Source organism: Rhagoletis pomonella, unplaced genomic scaffold (genome assembly GCF_013731165.1).
Source record: "Rhagoletis pomonella isolate Grant_MI unplaced genomic scaffold, Rhpom_1.0 Rhpom_scaffold_00002, whole genome shotgun sequence".
NCBI classification, from domain to species: domain Eukaryota; kingdom Metazoa; phylum Arthropoda; class Insecta; order Diptera; family Tephritidae; genus Rhagoletis; species Rhagoletis pomonella.
The window spans coordinates 4,473,528-4,495,196 of record NW_023458556.1 but is presented as its reverse complement, the minus strand read 5'-3'; positions in this window follow the sequence as shown (position 1 = coordinate 4,495,196).

The window sequence follows — 21,669 nt, the reverse complement described above, 5'->3', positions numbered from 1 at the left end:
ATATCGCTGGCACACAGGCGGCACTCTCAGACAGAATGACACAATACATGAATACCTACATAGTATGTATGTATGTGTGGGTATAAATTTGAATTACTTGCAACATACCGCAAAGCATTTATTCATTAAACGGCAACTATGAATCACCAGCAGCAACGCTCGAAACGAAAAAGAATAAACAGCAACAACACATAAACTATAATGGGGCGCATTTCTGCAAATTGTTGCTGGCTTGCAAGTTGCAATCCATGCGTGCACGCGAGCACATTCATGAATACCTACCAAAGATACTTACATACATACATACATATGTTGCAAGCACACACTGCCGCATTTGTTGCAGGAATACATACATACATACAGTGCCGGACCGAAGTATCGGCACAGAGAATTTTTCGCAATATCTGAAAAGTTTTTTATTCTAATTTATTTTCCATAATTTTTTATAAATATATAGGTCGTACTTCACCAAAAAACATAAAAACAAAATCTCTAAACTTTGTTCAAAACTCAGGAAAATTCAATAAATTTGCATACTAATTTGCAACTTTTTATTCAGATTTTTTAGAGAAATTCTAAGTATGTAGTTTTATAGCCCAACTAATTTTAGTATAACAAAGTGCAAGTTTGAAGTATCTAAAAAATTGCGTTGATTTTTGGACATTTTTTTAGTAGAAGGTGTTGCTCATTTTCTCCATACAAAAAATAATTGTCGAACATACTTTGTACGGAAGAACCTCACTGAAAAAAAATTTCCAAAAATCAATGCGATTTTTTAGCACCTTCAAGCGTGCACTTTGTTATACTAAAATTAGTTGAGCTATAAAACTGCATATTTAGAATTTTTCTAAAAAATCTAAATAGAAAATTGCAAATAAGTATTCAAATTTAATGAATTTTCCTGAGTTTTGCACAAAATTTAGAGATTTCGTTTTTATGTTTTTTGTTGTAGGACGAACTATATATTTATAAAAAATTATCGAAAATAAATTAGAATAAAAAACTTTTCAGATATTGCGAAAAATTCTCTGTGCCAATACTTTTGTCCGGCACTGTATGTATGTAGCTACCAGCTAAAAAGCAAAAGAGCGCAATGCTGCAAGTAATTTGCGTTGGCATAAATTTAGCCAAACTGCTGGCAGCCAGGCAAACTAAATGCAAACAAAGAAAAATATAGCAACAACAACTACACACAATTGCAATTCTAACAGCGGCAATCGCCAGCAACAGAAAACAAATGCCAGCAACTAAAACGATGAATAAAAGAACCCAGCCAGCTCAGAGTGTTGCAAGTTTTGAGTTATTCATGCCAAGAAGTGTTGTTTCCGCCACACGCACCACTCACACACACACACACACACACACACAAAGGCACATATGTATGCTGCCGTCCATCTATTGCAGTGTAAATTTATTTCATAACGAATTCTCGTTGGCGCAGAGCATCTGCAAATGTTGCATAAAAATTTCATATTGCTTGGCGGATTTCGTTTCCTCATTTTTGGTATGTTTTCATTTTAGGTTCCTTGTTTTTTTTTTTTTTTTGGCAATTTTGTTCGTCGAATTGCTACATTTTGCTCAACTAAATTCTCGCGAAGATTTTCGTGCAACATAAGTGCTATTAAGGGGCGCAAAGATACTTACACACACACACGCAAAGAGTTACATGTAGCATGGCGCCGGTATGTGCAGCGAAGATTAAATGATTTTTTTTTTTTTTTCAGATTTAATGAAAAATGGCCATTGGCGCCGAAATATTGCTGTTGGTTGGCGCAGCTGCTACAAAGCTAGAATCTTTTGAGTAGAAATATAAATTGCATGTAACCATCTTGTGTATGAATTTAAAATTTACATTAACCAATCTCGTTATATTTCCGCACAGCAATTTATAGAACTTGTTATATTTGACATAAGTGGTTATGTATGGTTCATGCTTTAACAAACACTATATCAATCACACTTTCAAACTTTATACAGAACTTAGAAAAACTCCACAATCCTTTTTCTAAATTTCGAGATTTAACCAGAATTTTTTGAAAAATTTTTTGGGAATGCAGCTAATAGGCTTATAAAATTTCAGTAAAATAAGCGCAAGTTTTGACCGGCTAAATAATCACATAGATTTTTAATATTTTTTTTTTTGTTCAAGGCGTTTTGAACTTTTCTCCATATAAAAGTGAATTTCTTGTGGAAGAATATGCGAAAGACCGTTTTGGAAAAAATTAAAAAAAGTCAACGCCAGTTTTCCTAAACTCGCGATGTTTATAAAAAAGGAAACCGCAAAATGCGCTCAAAACTTGCACTTATTTTACTACGATTTTATAAGCCTGTTAACTGCTTACCCAAAGAATTTCTAAAAATTCTGGTTAAAAAGCTCGAAATTTAGATAACAATTTTTGGAATTTTTCTAAGTTCTGTATAAAGTTTAAAAGTGTGATTTATATAATTTTTGTTAAATCATGAACCATATTTTTATAAAAAAATTACAAAAATATTTTAGCTTCAAAAACATTGTAAATAATATAGACGAAACATTTTTGACCGCCACGTATATCTATTCTAATACATTGACCATTTGTCACCTCTAGTTTGAAAAGGTCGGCCATATTCCTCAATTGCTACAGTTCTACTATGAATGTAAGGAAACATTAAAGATGAATTAGCAAAAAACTGAGTTACATTTTCCTAAGAAAAATTGCTCGCTAATAAAAATAATAACAAAAGTTTGCGGCAAAAAGATGAAAATCGGTTTTAAAAAAAACTGGGATGAAGTGGAGCAAACTCAGTTTGAAATTTTAGTACCTCGCTTTTCTAATAGTAGTAAGAATAGTAGTACTACTATACTAATTATTATTAACAGGCCCAACGAGAGGGGGATCCAGGTCCAGGATCCGCACCAAGAGGCTGTGTGCCCGTCTTGGCTCACTTACGACAAACACAACAGTTTTGGAAGCGTTGAGTTAGTAAAAACAAAATGGACAATTCACCGCTGCCTCGCGTAAACTCGACGTTGCTCAGCTGTCGTTTTGGGTCGAAGAATTTTGTGCTATTCCGATAACAATTAGTATGTTCCAATAGCAGCCCGGTTTACAGGATTTGGTCAGAGCTTACAGAAAGTCGTTCCTATAGACATAAAACCTGTAAGTGGGAATACTTTTGAGAGAATAACTGAGCAACTGTTCCTGGTCAGAAGTTACAGGATTTACCGACCGACTTCCAAAAAAGGAGGAGGTTATCAGTTCGTCGGAATATTTTTTTTTTTTTTTTTATGTTTGTTACCGCATAACTTTGCACCACGTCAACCGATTTGAATAATTCTTTTTGCAACGGAAAGTGTCTCAGAGGTGGTCCCATACTAATTTGGTTTAGATCCAATCATTCGATCATGAAATATATAGACATATATATATTTTTTTAAGTCGGTTTTTTTTTGCTAAAAATTACTTGTTTTTAAAATTGTTTTTCATTCTACAAGTAAGCAAGATTTCGCATGCTTTATATAAACTCAACATAGGAAAAAATTTTGAAAATAACTTCTGAAATATTCATCAATGCCCTTTCTGCCTTCCGACAATGTATATAGTATATTTACATATGAAAGTATCAAGGGGCGCATTCTGTTATCCTGTTTTCGACGGACTGACAACACTCTATTAACTGCACTATGTAAACTTTTATTTAAATTTAAATTAAATTCTACCTGTCACTCACAAACACGCGCACACACACACACACACACACACCAACACAAATATGGCTTATGTGCATATGGAAATAAATACAAACATTTTCCCACTTTGAGAGATGAAATTAAGGAGACACTTAACAGGCCAACAGTGGCTCTAACAAAACGTATTTACAAATAGAGGGGTAACACGCGCCCGTTGTTGATATATACATGCATGCATATGTTGCCAGTATGTTATTAATATGTATTACTATATACAGTGACGAGCAAAACTGTAACATGATGTAACTCTTTTTAATGCAGCCATCGCTATATTTCCAAGTTCTAAAGACTTTCATCCTTTTGTTGTATATTCTTGTTGGTACATCCCTGCTCCCTCTCTCATAACGATTTGAAGTCAACACAACAACAATAAAAAAACCAGCAGACAAAAATTTAAATTGAGGCAGATGTTACAGTTTCGCACTCACTCTCAGTTTTGCATTTGACAGTTATCTCTTACTTAGTTGGAAGTCAGATGACTTTTTTCTGTATTGTAATTTATTGAAGAAGTGATCACCAGTAAATAATATAGTTAATCAGGAACCATAAATGTAAATAATAGATTTACTGCGGAAAGACGGGACCGCACGAATAGTGGCAAAAAATTTTGGAATTTGCTACTTGAAAATGTTAAGACTGAGAAAAAATATAGCCTAAAGTGTTCCCAAGAACAAAGGAAGTCTGTCAAAAAATATTACGGTACGGTATCTTGTGAACTTAGCAGCAAGTAGCGATGCAGCCACTATTACAGAAGCGCTTAAGGTATTAAACTTTAACGCAAATCAATAGACAGCGAGGCGAAGAATTGCCAAATTGAGCGCAAAGGATCATAAAAGAAGAAAAAAACAAATCTGATCAAAATACATGTGCGAGTGCGGCAGCATTTTGCTGCATCGCACGAAATCCGAACCGTTGCCTATTGGGATATGTTAGGCCGTTCAGAATGCAATACAAACATATTTTTAAGTTTCAATTGAAGGTTATTTGGTCCGACAATAACTAAAACGACTAAATTAATCGCTTTCAATCAGATGGCCGGGCATGCTATTGGGTCAAAGACCCAAATTAAGCCCATGCGCAGCATGTAAGGCAAACTGTGAATAAAAGTGGTCGGTCAATAATAGTTTGGGGTTGTATTTCAAACATTTTCTTGATCTGTTAGTACAGATTATGCGTGAGGAACAGTATCTGTTCATATTTCAATAAAATTTGCAAGATGTAGTCGAAAAAATTAGAGTTTCTGCTGAAAAATCACCCAAAACACACTGCACATATTCGCAAAGACTGGATACAAAAGCAAAAATTTGCTGATTTCAAATGACCTCCACAATCCGCGGACATAAATCTCATTGAGAATTTGCGAAAACAACTAAAAGCACAGCTTACTAAGTATCCAAGTCCGTAAAATCGAGTATATGAGCTGTGAAAGCAAACTAAGGATATACCTCCAGAATTTTTACAGAGATACAAATAAGGTATGCCAAATCGTATCCAGGAACTGAAACAAGCAAAAGAGTACTGAACATTGTGTTAGTAGTTCTTTTTTTCGTGAAAATTGTTAAAAAGTTCTTAAAAATGTATGAGTGCAAAACTGTAACATCTGCCTTAATTTACATTCTTTTCTGCTGTTTTTTTTATTGTTGTTGTATTGACTTCAAATCGTTATGAGAGAGGGATTAGGGATGTACCAACAAGAATATACAACAAAAGTATGAAAGTCGTTAGAACTTGGAAAGATAGCGATGGCTGAAGTAAAAAGTGTTAAACCATGTTACAGTTTTGCCCGTCACTGTATATGAATGTACGCTTTCGTGTTGGTATTGCCTGAGCAATCAAACTGGCAACGCGCGTGCGCTCCTCGCTCACAGCTGACATGCAAATGTAATTTATTGTCTACAGCAAATTCCATACAACGACCATGCAGCAAGGATAAATATGCATGCAAGATAATAGTTACATAGATACATACAAATAGATTCATACATACGGGCATTAACTTTCAAACAACATGCGGCAACACCGGACAAAGGCAACAGCAGCAGCTACAGCAGCGGCAGCAGCAGCTCACATCTCACAACTCACTTGCGACGGACTCGGAAAAAATTTCTAAAAACTACTTCAATATGTGATGTTGACCTACTTTCAAGGCAACGAGCCAGCCATCTTTCACCAGCAGCTTCATGGTGCTCCTGTTGCTGTTATTGTTATTGTTTTTGTTTTTCGTTATTTGGTAATGCCTTAGCCGACATGGTAGCTGTGTTGTGCTTGTGGTTGCCGGACGTTGATGTGGACATTGATGTCAACAAAGCGTTCGAAAAATATTGCCTGTCACCCCTTTGCCGCAACGCCGCTCTGACGACTTGCGACGATGCGATTCACTGGGTTAGTGGGGCTAACGCAGCCGAAATGGCCAAATGGGCAAACGACCGAACGACCGAATTTCGGCGGACTAACCAAAATGTTGCACATTCACGCACACGCGCATCCGATCAAGACTTACATACAAAATTACAATTTACATACACGCATCTATGCATATGTATGCATGTGTATGTATGTGCGCTGCTATCCGCTTTGAGCCTCGGTCAACACGACGTCCTTAAAGCTTACTACGATTGGGAGCGAAATTTGACACATTCCAGCGGCCGCAAAAAGCAGAGCAAAGCTGCTGCATCCAGTTAAACACACAAACCTATTAACGTTGTAAGGGCTACAGCGCCTTGATGTATGCAATGCTTTGGCAATTGCTTAGTATTTGCTATACACACATATGTATGTACATACAAATGTGTGAGCTTCCTGGTTGTGAAAAAGAGCTTGCTGGTCCAGAGGATCTAACCGTTTCGTCAACATGCAAATAAACAAAAGCATACATATTTATGTTTACCATGTTGAATGTACTTATGTATGTGTACATATGCGTGCATGTGCATGTGGGGAATTAGAATGGTGTGAGGTGGCTAGCCAACTAGAATGCAAGCCATACGGGACACAAGCAATAAAACAAATGGACAGCGAAGCGTCAGAGGGCCACAGTTGCGTTAAAGAAAGCGAACACGAAGGTATTTTAATTGTTCCCTGTAAAGTTTAATGCCGAGTTTCCACTAGATATTGCAATGACGAGAAATTTCATTTTTAAAAAATTCCTCGTGGAAATGAACTTAATGGCTCTTTTTTTAACGTTTGCACGTTTATTTTTGAATGCCCAATTTTTGTCATTTCAATGTATGCCATTTAATTCAGCATAAGTTATGTATTTTTACCGTCATCAATTTTTCCCTTCGACCTATATTTTACGCCATTCATTTTTTCTGCCTCGTCTGTGGATCGCTCGTTTCACATGGCGTACTACTGGGTCCTCTATAAGGCATAAAGTTACATCATATTTTAATTCCAACGATTACATTAATTATTAACCGCCTCTTGGTCTCGTTCGGACGGTCTAATCGGTATGTTTACTGATGAGACTCTATTTACTTTTCATGATTTTTCTTCCACAGCTTAAAAGTGCTTCTAGGATATCATCTAAGAGTCGATTAGCACTCCTTGATACTTGATTATTGGCTGATCGCCTACAAGTACTACCGATTTGCCAGGGGATCCTCCATAGCTCAGTAATAGAATTTAGGTCAATAATCCTTATCATATATGCACACCCAAAAAAAAATGGGAACGAAAGAGCACTAAAGGAGTTGTATCCTCTTTTCATGCCCAACATTTCTTCAAAATGATAGATTACATCCACGGTTCCATATTTTGGTGTACGTTTTTACACATTCCAAAGAAAAGTTACGCATTCGGAAGAATTTTTTACTCATTCGGAAGAATTTTCTACCTTAAAGTAAGGAAAGTTTTTTTTTTTGATCCAGAGATAGATTTTTGGTTCAGTGTATATATTAGTACTCTATTCTTGAAATAATGTCCACTGCTATTACAAGATTATTTTTGAGTGTCCAAGCTTCGTAGAGCATTTACTATCTGTCCGAGCTGAGTGCTTTTTAATTCTGAAGTAATGCAATAAACCCAATAAATCTGCTCACACATAAGTGAGAACGGACCTCTGGCTGTTAATCCTGGCTTTCGATGCCGATAGAACATTAATGATTTTATGCCTACAAGTCCAACTGGGATTTTCGCTTAGACTTCGTGCACCTCCAAAAAATGTTTTACACACGTGAAGCCTAAAGTTCAAGTCCTTCAAATTAGGAGCACTACCCAAGCCAACATGTATACCCCTACATCCCACACTCTCATACATATCAACTTAAAGCTATTGTATTTATGTATGTATTTAAATGCATGGATATGTATGTATGTACATATGCACTCGTATGGTTCTGTTTACTTTTGTTCGAGCACACCTAGTGGCACAGCATGTTCGGCAGGGCTGGGCTGGTGCTAATGGCTGTCACTATTAATTAAATGCAACGTTAGCATTAGTAATTTGCAACACGTTAATATTGCCTAAATGTTTATTATTTATATGTAGGTGTGTATGTACATACATATGTATGTGAATGCATATACATAGCAAGGGACTAAAGGAACCTACTTTCACCAACAATAACAAACTTAAGTATGTATGTAGACAAACTTAAAGGCTTACCAATTTGAGAACACAGAATACAGCAGCAGGCAGAATAAATACATTTAGAAGGAAAGTACACTCACACACCTAAAAAGGCATATCGTCGATGTTTTTGCAAAACCGGTCATCGATCAATTGCAAAACCGAGAGAAGAGAGCGAAAAAAAAAAGATTTTTCTTTGAAGGCATTGCCTTGATAGGAGGATTTTAGGATCTGTATGCACAAATCTCGATGCCTGGAGTTCATTGTTACCAAATCTCATTTTTGCCCCAAACAGCGATTTAGGCGGTTTTGTCAACTGGTCGATGGGCGGTTTTGCAAAAACATCGACGATATATAAGTATTTGTGTACACCAAAACAATGTGGTAGAATTTTGCCTGTAGGCGCCTTCGAGAGCACAATAAATAGTTTCCCCAATTTAAATTAAATTAATTTCACATTTTCACAAAACCCCACTCCCACTCATACCACTTTGGTTCAGCTATTAGACTATTAATCGAATAAAATACAAGAAAATACCGTTTAACGAAATTTCAAAGCTTGTGATTACAAATATTTTATCTTCATATCTTCGTATGTATGTATGTATGTCTCTATGTTAAATGAAAAATGTCTGCTAATTTCTCAACTCGCTGCAATTTAAATGAAATTTTAAGCTACACATTGGCATTGATTAATTTGCTCCCATTTAAAACAAGAGTACGTTCTCTCCTCACCCATCCCTTCTCCTTTGTCACTTACCCTTGGCACTTCCGCTTCGTTAGCTAACCTTGAATTTTCTTTGTTACTTAGTATTTATTCTATATCTATCTACAGCATCATCTTTGGCAGACAATAAAAATCACTTTTGTTATCAGCTCCAACAATCAGCTGGTGGCTGGTGAAAGGGGAGGGCAAGTCAATGAGAGTAGATGTTTCTTTTAGCGCCGGAAGTAAGTGGAAATGGATACCTGCTAAACTTCATTATTATACAGTCTTTGCAGCGCATCAACATCTTCAACAGCAGATAAATAATAGCTAGCAGACAATATTAGCTGGCATTAATTTTAAATGAAGGCGAAATCTTCGCCCGTACACAAGCGACGAGTACAATGGGATGGAATTGGCTTCGATATTATTTTATACTAATATACTTGAGTCACTAGTTACTATATATATATAAATATATATAGATATCGCCGAAATGCCACTAAATATAAGAACATTCAGCACTTCGAAAAGAGTTTCATTGCTGGAAATTCAACTTTGAAATTCTGACCTATTTGATCCGGATTACTTTCTACCCACAATTTACAAAGAGAAAATACCTTTCCTGCCAGTTTACTCAGAGCGTAGTTATATGGAATTCAAAAGGTAATCAGGGATACCTATTATGTAAACGATACGAGTTATCCCTTGGCGCTGAACACAATTTGAATATTCCACTTGATTTCTGCGTCAAATTAGGTATTCTTATTCTTACTTGGCGCTTTAACCGCCTAGGCGATTTTGGCCGAGTCCAACAAAGCACGCCAGTCGTTTCTCATTTGTACCACCTGACGCTAATTGGAAATGCCAAATGAAGCGAATTCCTTCTCCACTTGGTCCCTCCATCGCAGTAGGTCAAACTTTAATAATGATGACTCTCGAAAGATATATACTAATGAGCGTTTAATCCGCACATTGAGTAATAACTTCTAAAGTTCTGTTAGAAGACTTTTTTGGCTCCGTCTATATCAATCTCGTTCAAAACATATCATGCGCGATGAGCTTTTTAATGCTTTATATCAGGCACTCCATAAGCAAGTGCCAAGTTCAAAGTAAAGCTAAAAGTAAATGGTATCTCTGATATAGCGAATTTAAAGCAGTCTTGATCAGAGAGAGCTTTTACTCAGTCTCTACACCAGCGATTGGTACAGAGAAAATATACATAAAACTCAAAAAACCGATGCCACGGGCACGGAATATTTTTTGTTCCTGGTTACTCTATGTAGCTTTTTATAATTCTCATGGATGATCATAGAGCAAAAGCTCCCCCTTATCGTCGCTGCTTTACGTCAATAAAGAGATACCCAAATGATAAATTTTTCGTTTTTGCAATTATGCTTTAATCTTTTATGAAATTTTCAGTTATAATTTTTATTCTCATCTTTTACAAAAAAAAATTTTCTCGCATTTTTAAAGCTAACTAGGCGAAGTTCGCTGCGAAAAAAGTAGTTAATAAAAGGTGAGCTTAAACTAAAACTCAATTCTTATGCATAATTTATTGTCCATGGGCTCTCTGAGTAGTAGTATGTTAAAGCTTCGCTTCCTGATTTTCTACTTCTGAGGCTCAACTGAAAATCTATTGAAATTTTACAGAAATTGTGCTACTTAACCTTCGAAAATTTAGATCAAATATAAGCACTGGTTCTTTCAATTTTAATTTCAGTTTTTATTTAGAAGCATTTATTGTGGCTGTGCTTCGTTCCTCCATCCTATTCTGTGTTAACATTTTCGAAAAGGATATACTTTTAGTCTTCAACAAGTTTTGACCTGGTATTAATCCTATGAGGTTCACTGTATTCGACCTTCATGATAAAAAATCCTTCTCGATCACTTAGAAAACTATTTATTTTTAGAATGACGTAATTCGCGCTCAACAAACGCGAATATGTTGGTAAAAAGTCTCTGCAAGTCTCCTTGTTACAAAAAAAATTTAATTCTTTTCGATGCCACTGTGTTGGAACTCACTGTCAGGCCATCACATAACTCCACTGGCTGAGGGTGAAAATTGATGGCGTCGCCGTTTGGGGGAAGTTCAAAGAGTAGTATAAACACACATTATTAATAATGATAGCTGATGTTGGCTGTGAATCTTGCAGCCAGCATCAAGCAACCGAACTGCGCTAGAAAATGTGCTTTGAATGCTGAAATTGATCCGAAAACTTGAAGCTGAGCAAGTGAAGCTTAAGTCAACCACATTGAACCACACGAAGCCATATTGACAGCAGTCGATCGAAAAGTGAGTGACTGCCTTCAAAAGTTAGGAATAGGAAGTAGCAAGGTATTTGTAAATAAAAGAAACGCGTTTCAACATGTAACAATCTTACATTCGCCGCCCTTATACGCCATCTTCCTTCCTTCACATTTACTGTCAAATGAAAGTCAAGACGCGCCACTTGCCTTTGGTTGCTCGGTTGCTCAACCAGCGCACAAGAAGTCACATGCAACAATGAAAACAACAAGCCTAATGTGTGTTTAAAATGTTGCCATCTACATAAATAGATGGGTGAAGACAAAAGTGTCCCGCTGTTCATTGAAACGATAACACATCAGTCAAATGTGACAAGTGAGCACCTCACAGCAACAACGAAATCGCTGGCTGCTTCCAGTGCGGTGTCGTAAAATATGGAGCGGCGGCTCCTGGAGGTGGCGTCTGATTTTTTGCCTTTAATGCCAGCTCATTTCAGCATTTAAGTACCTAAAATGATTACTTTCGCACATGCCTTCGAGTACTCAATCTTCGGTGGGGTGTGCCACCCACCGTGTTTTTGTTGTTGCTGTTGCTTTTGCTAAAACACTGATTTTGTATTTTAAAATGCGTTCAAGCTCAAGTGACAGATTGCAATCTGTCATGAGTGGCACATACACACACACACACTCATCTAAACATTTATGCGTTTAGAGACAAATACCTCAATAAGATTGGCGTCTTATTTCACGTACCTACTCAGGCGAAATAAATGCGTAAGTCACACGAGCACATTTGCTGCTACATACAAGGATGGAACGTTTTTGGATGTACATACATGCGTACATATGAAAAGCATGCATAGAAAGGTGTCCCTTATAATAGCGCTTCCATACGTTTTTTTTATATTTTTTAAATTAAAAGAAGCTGTGTTGTCAAATGCAAATTTCCATTAAAATAAATAAACGAATTTAGTTTCATATTAAATGTAAGAATTCTGTACGATAATTTTTTACATAAAAGTGACACCCTAATGTAGAACATCTGTACCGTGTAGCATAAAATTGGTAAATTGGAAATTGGCTTTTAAATTCCTACACCATCTTTTAAGAAACTTGAAGTCCCCAACCACTCCTTCGTAAATATTTACATACATGCAGGTATGTACATTGGGGTGGTCCAAAAATACATGCGGAGAAAAAGTTGTATATATATTTTTTGTTTTTTTTTTTATTATATTTAGAACTGCCTCAAAGCCTACGAAGTTGTCAATGTGTGTACATATTTTATATGAAGAAAAAACTTTTTCGTAGACATGGTATAGAAAATCGATTTTTTTTCAATCCGAGAACCCTGTTTCTTTTTACTACGCTTCCAATAACAATACCCAATTGTTTATTTAACCATTTTTTAATATAAACTACCCAAAAAAATTACAATGGAGGACCAATAAAAAATCGTTAGTATTAAAAAATTGTAAAATAAAAAATTTGGTATTATTATTGAAAGTCTTCTGAAGAGAAACAGAGTTTTTTTATATTAATTAATATTGATATTGATTAATATTTATTTGCATGAATGTTATACCATTTCAACGAAAAAGTGTATAAGTAGATGGTAAACTTTATGCGCTTAGAGGCGGTTCTAAATATAATTAAACAAAAATAACAAATGCGGGTATTTTTATTTTTGCATTTAAAAAATCCTAGGGGGTGGGAGCTTAACATTTTAAACTTTTTTGACCCCCCTTAATGTGCGTACATACATACATCTGTTTTTAAGAAGGTATCTATCTATGTGCATACATTTGTACGGTAAGTAATGCGCACTCAGCTTTTAACACTGTGCATTCAGATTTTGATCCGCAGAAATGATTAATGACTTCTTAATTTTGATATGTTTTCTCCGTCACGGATTTGATTTTAATTGTTCACATTTATCCACCGTTGAGTGCACACTCACGCCCGTTAGCAAGACAGTTGGGTGTTCTTTCAGTTTGGAGTTTTTAAGCTTAGATAGCAAGTTTTCGAGTACTTGTAGCTTGTACTTAGTATTTGTTCTAAATTGCGACTTTTATAAAAATTAGCTTGGCTCAGGCAAGCTTAGTGACATTTGACAAGCTTCTTAACTTGGACAGAGAAGATATTTGAGCTCTCACTGGATATTTCACGGAGCATTGTCCATTTTCTATTACCTCAGTTAAATGAATCTTTCGAACATAATTGCCTGTTGTTTATTTAGAGTTAGCCAAAGAAGAGGGGAGACAGTATGGCTGAATGCGGAACCTTTGTCTCTTACACAAACTCTTACTCTCTATAAAAAACAAAAATAGATTAGGGGATTCATAAGACGTCTTAGGCGTCGTAATGTCTTAAAGTCGCAAAATGTTTCAATATAAAATAACGGTAAAACCGTTTTTAGGGATTTAAGAGCGCATAATAAGAGCTAAATAATTATGTAGTATATATTTTCCATCCGTTTAAGAACATTTTGGTGCAGTTACAATTCACTAAACCCCTTTTATCCGTTCTACATAAAAAAATAAACATATTTATTTCGAGGCAAATCCAACAAATGTAACTATAACCATATCATGTGTTGAGAGAAATATATTTAGATTAGAACGTACCACCTAACAAGCAGACAAAAGGGTTCGTCGTATACTCCTGAATCTAAAGTCATTTTGCAAGGCCATTTAAAAAAAAAAATCCTTTTTTGCCCGAACCTAAAACTACATTCGGCAATAGAAGGAAAATGTTTTAATAGTTCTACTGGATTAATCAAAAATGCATTCTTCTTTAGAAAATGTTGAATGATTTTTGTTGAACTTAAATTCACTGACATAAGGGTGATCTGATGGGGAAGTACCAGAACGGAGTACTTGAGGTCAATGAACTTTAGAACAAAAAATTTTTCCCTCGAGAAAAAATGATCGATATATCATACTTTGAGATCCAACTGTAAGCGCCGAAGATATGACGAAAAATGTAAAAAGGTGATTTACTACAAGAACGGTCTGCAAAAAAATGTAAATTGGCTTGCAAAAATACTTTAGGATCTGTGGTGTATGACGAAGTTTTTTTTGCGGCACGGTCTGGTTGTATGTATCCCAGCACAAACTATCAAGCAAAATCGGGTTATATGTAAAGGTAAACTTTGCGCTATTATCTCAAGTTGCGCGATATTTGCCGGGAAAACTTTTTATGTCACAAACTGAATTCTACATAAATACAATGCCATTTCAACATAGTATATGCATATAGTATATACTGTATAGCTCAACTCCATCCCTACCCAGCATTAGAATAGAAGACTAATTTGATCTTAATTGTTCAAACCATTTAGGAAAAGAATAATTACGCTTTTTTTTTAACTAAGAGAAATTCTGCTCACTAGAAAATATACACAAACTTTAAGTTTTGATTGTTGTAGGCAATGACCCACCCCCAAAAGGAGTACAGGTAGGGGCCTAAATCATAAATACTATCAAGGGAAAAGGGGCACACTCTTAAGATACACTATTGCTACATTCTACTTATAAAACTTTCCGTACTAACTACATAAAAAACGTTCAGGTTTGAATTCTTAAATGTATTCGTGAAGTTATTTTCATCAAATTTTCCATCACAAGTAAATGCCTACCGAATTCCTTGTATGTAGTTCGTTCCGCTTGGAAAACGCCCGAAACATTTCAATTAATTGGCTGTGACTACATACATACTATGTTCACATTTTGAAATACTTTTATACCTGCTTATAAATAAACAGAATCTTTATGAACTGTAGTAGCTGCGTAAAAATAGAGCAGCGGCTATGCTAGCTTACTCTTTGTGTGTGGCACGCATTTTGAAACTCATTAATTTCAATGAACACGTTTATTTCATCATTAAAACTGCATAAAAAAGAAAAACTAGATTAGAAAAACTAAATTAAACAAAAGCAAAAATGTGCCGCCAACTACCAAACCTTTCTTTTGGGTGCACTTAAAGTCCGAGCTCTCCAACCATTGGTGAAGCAAATAATTTCGGTGGCCAAGCAAAGCTTTGCATGCCCAGACTACAACTACTGGTTTAGGCTTTTAAAACACAACTATTTATTTAATTTATTTATATGAGTAAATGCTTAAATTTTTGGTGGCATGTTGGCGGGTTTGTTATTTTTTTATTGCCGCTTCGTGCGCATTAATTAAGATAACAGCAAGGGCAAACTAATTTTTATTATGTCATTATATCGCTCGGCATCCAGCCTTGTTGCTGAGGAGGTGCCAAAGTAGGAAGCAAAAAGTAAAAAAAATAATAGAAATAAAACGAATAAAAAAGCAATAAAAGAATTGATAATGCCAGATAACTTGAATAGTACAAACATACATTTCAGACTTAGTCGGGTGCGTAAGTTAAAGTAACCGTACGCATTAATCCTGACCACCTAAAAATAATATTTCCATTAGTAGGCCCAGCTGAAGACAAAATAATGTCACTTTTTGGTAGTCACACTCACCAACCACGACTGGCCGGCCGGCCACAAATGCTGACAATACACATTAACCTCAGGGAGGCAACCAGCGAACGGACGGACGGACGGACGGACGGACGGCTGGAAAGATGAGCAGTTAGATGACAAACGCGCTGACCAAAAGGCGAGCAAAGTGGGCAAGTGAAGAGAAGAGCAAGAAAGGTCACTTGAGTAAAGTTCAACGATGAATGACAAATGCGCTGATAAGAGGGCTCATAAAGAAACTAAAACCCAACATGCACACACACGCACGCATCACTGGTATGTGTTTGAGGATACTCGTACATCGTTAGGTAGGGCCAAAGTCAACCTTTCATCGTGCCGAAATGACTAACAGGAAATTAATAGCAACATTATAAGCAACCGTACAACAACAACAACAGCAGAAACAACCAGCAAACAAGACACCAGACTTTACCTTAGAGTACAAGGTTGACTAAACACAACAACAACTTTAAAAGTATTGTACAACAATAACAATATTCAAATGTAGCAACTCCAATTTGGTTTAAGAGACACCTGCGACATGCCTTGCCATGGTGGAGGCTAAGATTAAGTGTAACTAAAGTCGAGTTTAATTAGAGCCTTTTTTCTCTCGCTTACAAGCCTAACTAATACCCAATCGTGTGCTCTTTCACTACGCCGCTGTTTTTTTTTCTACCCGCTACTATCTAAAAATTAATGCATGAACACATGAGTCTGCAGTTACATATATATGTATGTACATTAGAGTGGTCCAAAAAAAAATTTTCAATCTTCCAAAATTTTTCGTCTTACCAAAAGAGGTGCGGACACCAAACATTACGTTTGTAAGTATAAATTTAAAGGATACTCAAGAAATGTTTATATTTTACTCTAGAAGTATTGTACAAATATTAATCAAACAATTGGTTAAGCAAGCAAAGAATATTTCAAATTTTAATTGTCTAAAAAGATATCACAAGCTACAGCTGTCAGGGCAACAGGAGCTTTTTATAAAAATCGCCAATACTTTTGCCAGTTTCACAGCGATCCGGTAGCGCATTTCCAGGTCATTGAGCACCCTGTATTGGTTACAGTAGAAAATTTAAAGTTGGTATAGATATTACAAATAACAAAAGGAAAAAAAATTAAGGAGTTGCCTCGTTTTCTAGGACGACATTTTCTTCGCCATACTAAAATTGAACCACTCTAATGTATGTATATACATTTATACGTACATATCTAATTATGTACATACTTATGTATTTAGTTGTTTGTAGGCAGCCGAAAAAAGTATCAAATTAATAAATGGATCGGCCAAGTTGGCACCAGCTGGCTGCGAGCGAATTAAATGGGCGGAAGGTGATGTTGTTGTCTACTCGAAAATGAAAGGGTCCGAGATGAGTTAAAATCTTAATTGAAAGCATTAATAATGGTGCCGTGAAAATGTGGGCGAAACCGAAATTTCGAAAGGGCATTTGATAGCAGCGGAAAAGAGATAGGTACGATTCGTCTTGAGTTTAAAGATTTTTCAAATACTTAGGTACGCGATATTAACCTGCGAGTCATCGACTTATTGTATGATTTACGTACTGGTATTAAGCAATTTACATAAGTGAATATATTTACTCGTAAATACTTAATTTGTTTGCATAGCGCGCTAAATAGATGGATGAGTATTTATGTTAAGTAAGGTTAAGTATTTTTTTGATTTATTTTCGGTTTGATAGACTTTTTTTTAAATTCCAGAAAAACACCCTAAATGCAATCAAGACGAAAAATTTTCATTACAGAGATATCTTCTTAAACAGCAACTAATCTTCTTCGTGCTAGATCCCGAGGTATAGATCTGGAAATGGGATGAATTTTAAATTACCACCACGAAATTTGGGGCAGTTCGGATGCCAATACACTGAGTGATTACTACTTTTAGCAACGAATTCATTGATATAATACTGGCCACATTACGCCCAGAACAGTAAAATATGATTCTCCATTCAGAAGAAGTGAGGAATCCTAAGAAAGCAGAATAGAAATTTTGTTTAGAATAATATGCATCAAATTAGCTTCTTCGAAAAACTTAGTTGGAAGAGGGAATGCAATAATTGATAGGGTAGTTCGTCGTCTGACCGCCATTCTAACTAAGCGTCTCGCCCTATATCTCGGCAACGAGGCACGCACAAGCCATTTCAGTTAGGACAACTCAGGTATATCGACGAGAAGAGGAATGCAAAAGAGAAAGATCGCTGGCGAAAAATTTGGGGACCAAAGAACTCTTAGACGGCAACGGACGGGCAGAAGTCTCTTAAGAATCCGATGGAGATCTACTTTCCATGTAGCATTAACCAAAGTGGCTTCGTGTGCCGAGGGCAGAGGTTTCTAACATTGTGTATAGAATATAGGTGGGCAATAAAGTTTTCCAATCCTCTCATAGCAGCGGGAGCGAAGGGCCTGGTAGCTGCCATATGTCAGCTTGACTCTTATTTAAGAAGTATGTATATTAGGGTGCTTTTTTCGCGACATTTTTTTTTCCCCTCCCACCTCGGAATTTTGTGGGAAATGCCCCAAACAATAAACACTGAAAATTAATTAAGTGCTCGATCAAGGCGTGCAAAGATTTCCCGTTTAAAATGCATGTAAACTTCACTTTGTTTTCTTCAAAATTCTACAGCCCAGAGGAATTTTATGGTATCATCTACAAAAGTGTTCATTTCGGCGTAACCCTAACTCCCACTAGCGGGGTAGTACGGGTCACTAAACCCAATTTTTTCATGAAGTTCTCCTTTTTACCCCTTTCTCGTAAATACCAAGAGCTACAGAAAAAATTTAACAAACAAACATCTAGAAAATTGAATTTCCTACAAAAAAATTTTAACACCAAATCGCTAACATCGATATTTCTTGTGATATTTGGCTTTGAAGTTGATCAACAATTTCTACAATTTAGTTCAATAATCCATGAAAATTCCACTCTAAGATTTTCCTAGTAGCGGTGACTCCTCGACAGGCAATGGCGATCCTCCGAATGTATTCAGCCTTAAAAAACCGTTTCTCATACAAATCCAATAGCTGCTTAATGATCCGGTTTAAGTGACAACATCAAGGCGCATGCCCCAAACCGGAGGAGAAGCTCGGCCAAACACTAACATATTGTGGTAGCGCCAATCTATTATTAGGTGCAATCCCGTATTCCTCGGACTCGGACTAGTAAAACTGTCAAAAAATAAAAATTCGCTCAGAGCGAGAGAGTAACATTGAAAAGTACGGGATCGCTTTCAGTAAAAAATGGTAACTTCTGTCAACTTCAACATAACCTCCAAATTTTGGTTGTAAAATTTTGCTTATTTTGTATGTAAACACATTCAGCTCGCACATGTAACTAACCAAAAATACTTTCAAATTCATTAGAATCTACTTAAACAAGTAATTAAATACTTTTCAACATGAATTAGCAGAGTGCACTTTTCTTTTGTTTACAATTTGGTTGCCAAACACACTACAGCTGATCGTTTGACACATTTACCAGAATTTACCAGCAAAAAATTCTCGGACTAAAACTGGTAACTTCTGACAGAGAGAGAACGGTATTTACTCTCTTTTTTCTCCTCTCAATAGTCAGAGAACCGAGTACGGGATCGATTTCCAGTAAAATCTGACTGATTCTGACTATTTCTGACTAGTCCGGACTCGTACGGGATCGCAACTATTGTTATTATATTCTCAAGATATTTAGTAGATGGGTTTGTTCCACCATATTTGAGGTAGATGAAAGTGATATTAATCCCCAAGGTAGGAAAACTGAATCTCAGAGATGTAAAAGACTTCAGGCCGATAGGAATTTCATTTCGTACTCCAAAGGCACTTACAAACAAATTGACCTACATATCAAGAAAGCTGCCAGCATTCCCAAAATTAATGAAGCTCTATATGCATACCGTAGATCAGTGGAAATCGCGTTCCACTAAATGGGTAGTATTATCGAAAAATCATTAGAATTTAGGAGATATACCCTGACTGGGTTCCTGAACGTTGAGTTAGGCTTCAATAAGGTCGGAATGGAGCCCCAGAACGTGGAAAGCTCTGAGCAAAATGAGGAAAAGCAAAATAATGAGAAAAGTAAAAAGTCTTGGCATTTCGAGATCGGTGAGGGGCTCAGCACGATCTTCCATTTGCAACCGCTGCACATTTTCGTTCATAGCGGAGCTGCAAGACGGGCTTCCAGACCAGAGAAAGCGATAAGTGGAAACCAACGAATTCTGGGAGGCGCAAATACTGCGCGAAATAAAAATATGTCGGCTTAATGGAATCAAAGTTTCCTTCGAAGCCGGAACTAACTATATACATTTTGTAGATTTGGGATTCCAATACAAGAACCAGATTTTTGACCAGAGAAAGGTAATGGCATAAGTAACCGGTGCCGATCTCTACTTAGACAACCTGTAGATCAGTGCGTCTTTTCGGACGCTTCTTCATCACTCTGGCAAGGATAGCGAAGGTGGAACTCTTGACGCTACTTCATTTTATTTGGGGTAGCAAGTAGTTCAGTAGGTAAATGGCTTGTTTAAAGAAGTTTCGCTGTTAATTGTAAACTTTGAACTCGTTACGCTTTAGAAAATAATATTAATTGTATTTTGTTATCACAGGCAAAGATCAACAAAAAACATTCTGAGTAAATTACAGGAAGGCACGTACTGCTCAGCGAAGAAAGTGAGAAATCAAATATGGATTTGGAAATTAAGTTATTACTCCACCGACTACTGTTGCCGCATGGAGAAGTTAAATTTTGTGGTCGACATTAGATTAATAGATCAATCAGCGTGGTCGGCAGTGGACCAATGGGGCAGCAAACCAAGCAAAGCTCAACGAAAGCCGTAGGTTGGATGAGGCCAACTGAAAGGGTCAGCCGACGCTAACAAAAGACAGCTTTTCTCTGATCATACGTATGTTTTATTTTATACCTATGAATATATGTATATGTATATGTATATATAGATGCCTATGAGAGTGCATATAATGCGTAATTTACGTGCGATTACTCAGTCATGGCTATGGCTTAATTATGGTGTGGCACGTTGCTACTACCACTGCTGCGGCTGCTGATGATGATGATGATGTTGCCACACATTTGCGGTCTACGGCGAGGCATTCGTTGTATGCATTGGCCTATGCCAGCTTGTTACGCTTCATTTGCGCCAGTACAATAATTTATTTGCTGGTCGCTTATTGCGCTCGAATTCAACAGTTGATGAACAGTTATTGTTGTTTTGTTTCTGTTTCGTTCTCATTGCCCACTGATTAATCTTTTATGTGCTGTGAACTTGTCTTCATTATTCTCCTACTGTACACGTGTATCTAATTCGAAAACTTTTGCCAAACTTCAATTTCTAACTTGGTGCATTTCCATTTGACGTAACTTTCTTTTCATTTCATTCGATTTCATCACTTTTAGCGTTTCTTTCACCCACTGACTACGTGCAACTTTTTGTATGAAAGATTTATTTTTATTTTTTTTGCATTTTCTTGCTGGTTAATGAATAATTGAAACTGGACGCGTGTTAATGGTATTTTGAAAGCTGTTCTTATTTTCTTGCTTTCTGGATGCATGGCAGGATTCATGGTAGGCATCCAGTTGCGCCCCCACCTACCTGCCTGTTGCTTAATAAGGTGGATGCACTCAAGGCAATCTCTTTCAGTAAATAGAATTAATTTTTTCCTTTCGTCTTCATCATTTTTTCACCTTCCTCATACCAATCACTTTGCTAATATCATAAAAGCGCTCACGTACCAAACGGCCAGCAACTTTTTACTTTTCTTCTCATTTCATTTTTTTTTATTTTTTTTGCTATCAGCGTTGCCTACTTGCAAAAGTTTGGCGCCCGAATCAACTTCAGCGCCACTGCCCACGTGACTTATCGGCAATTGCTTGGCTTATCCGAAGTTTAGCG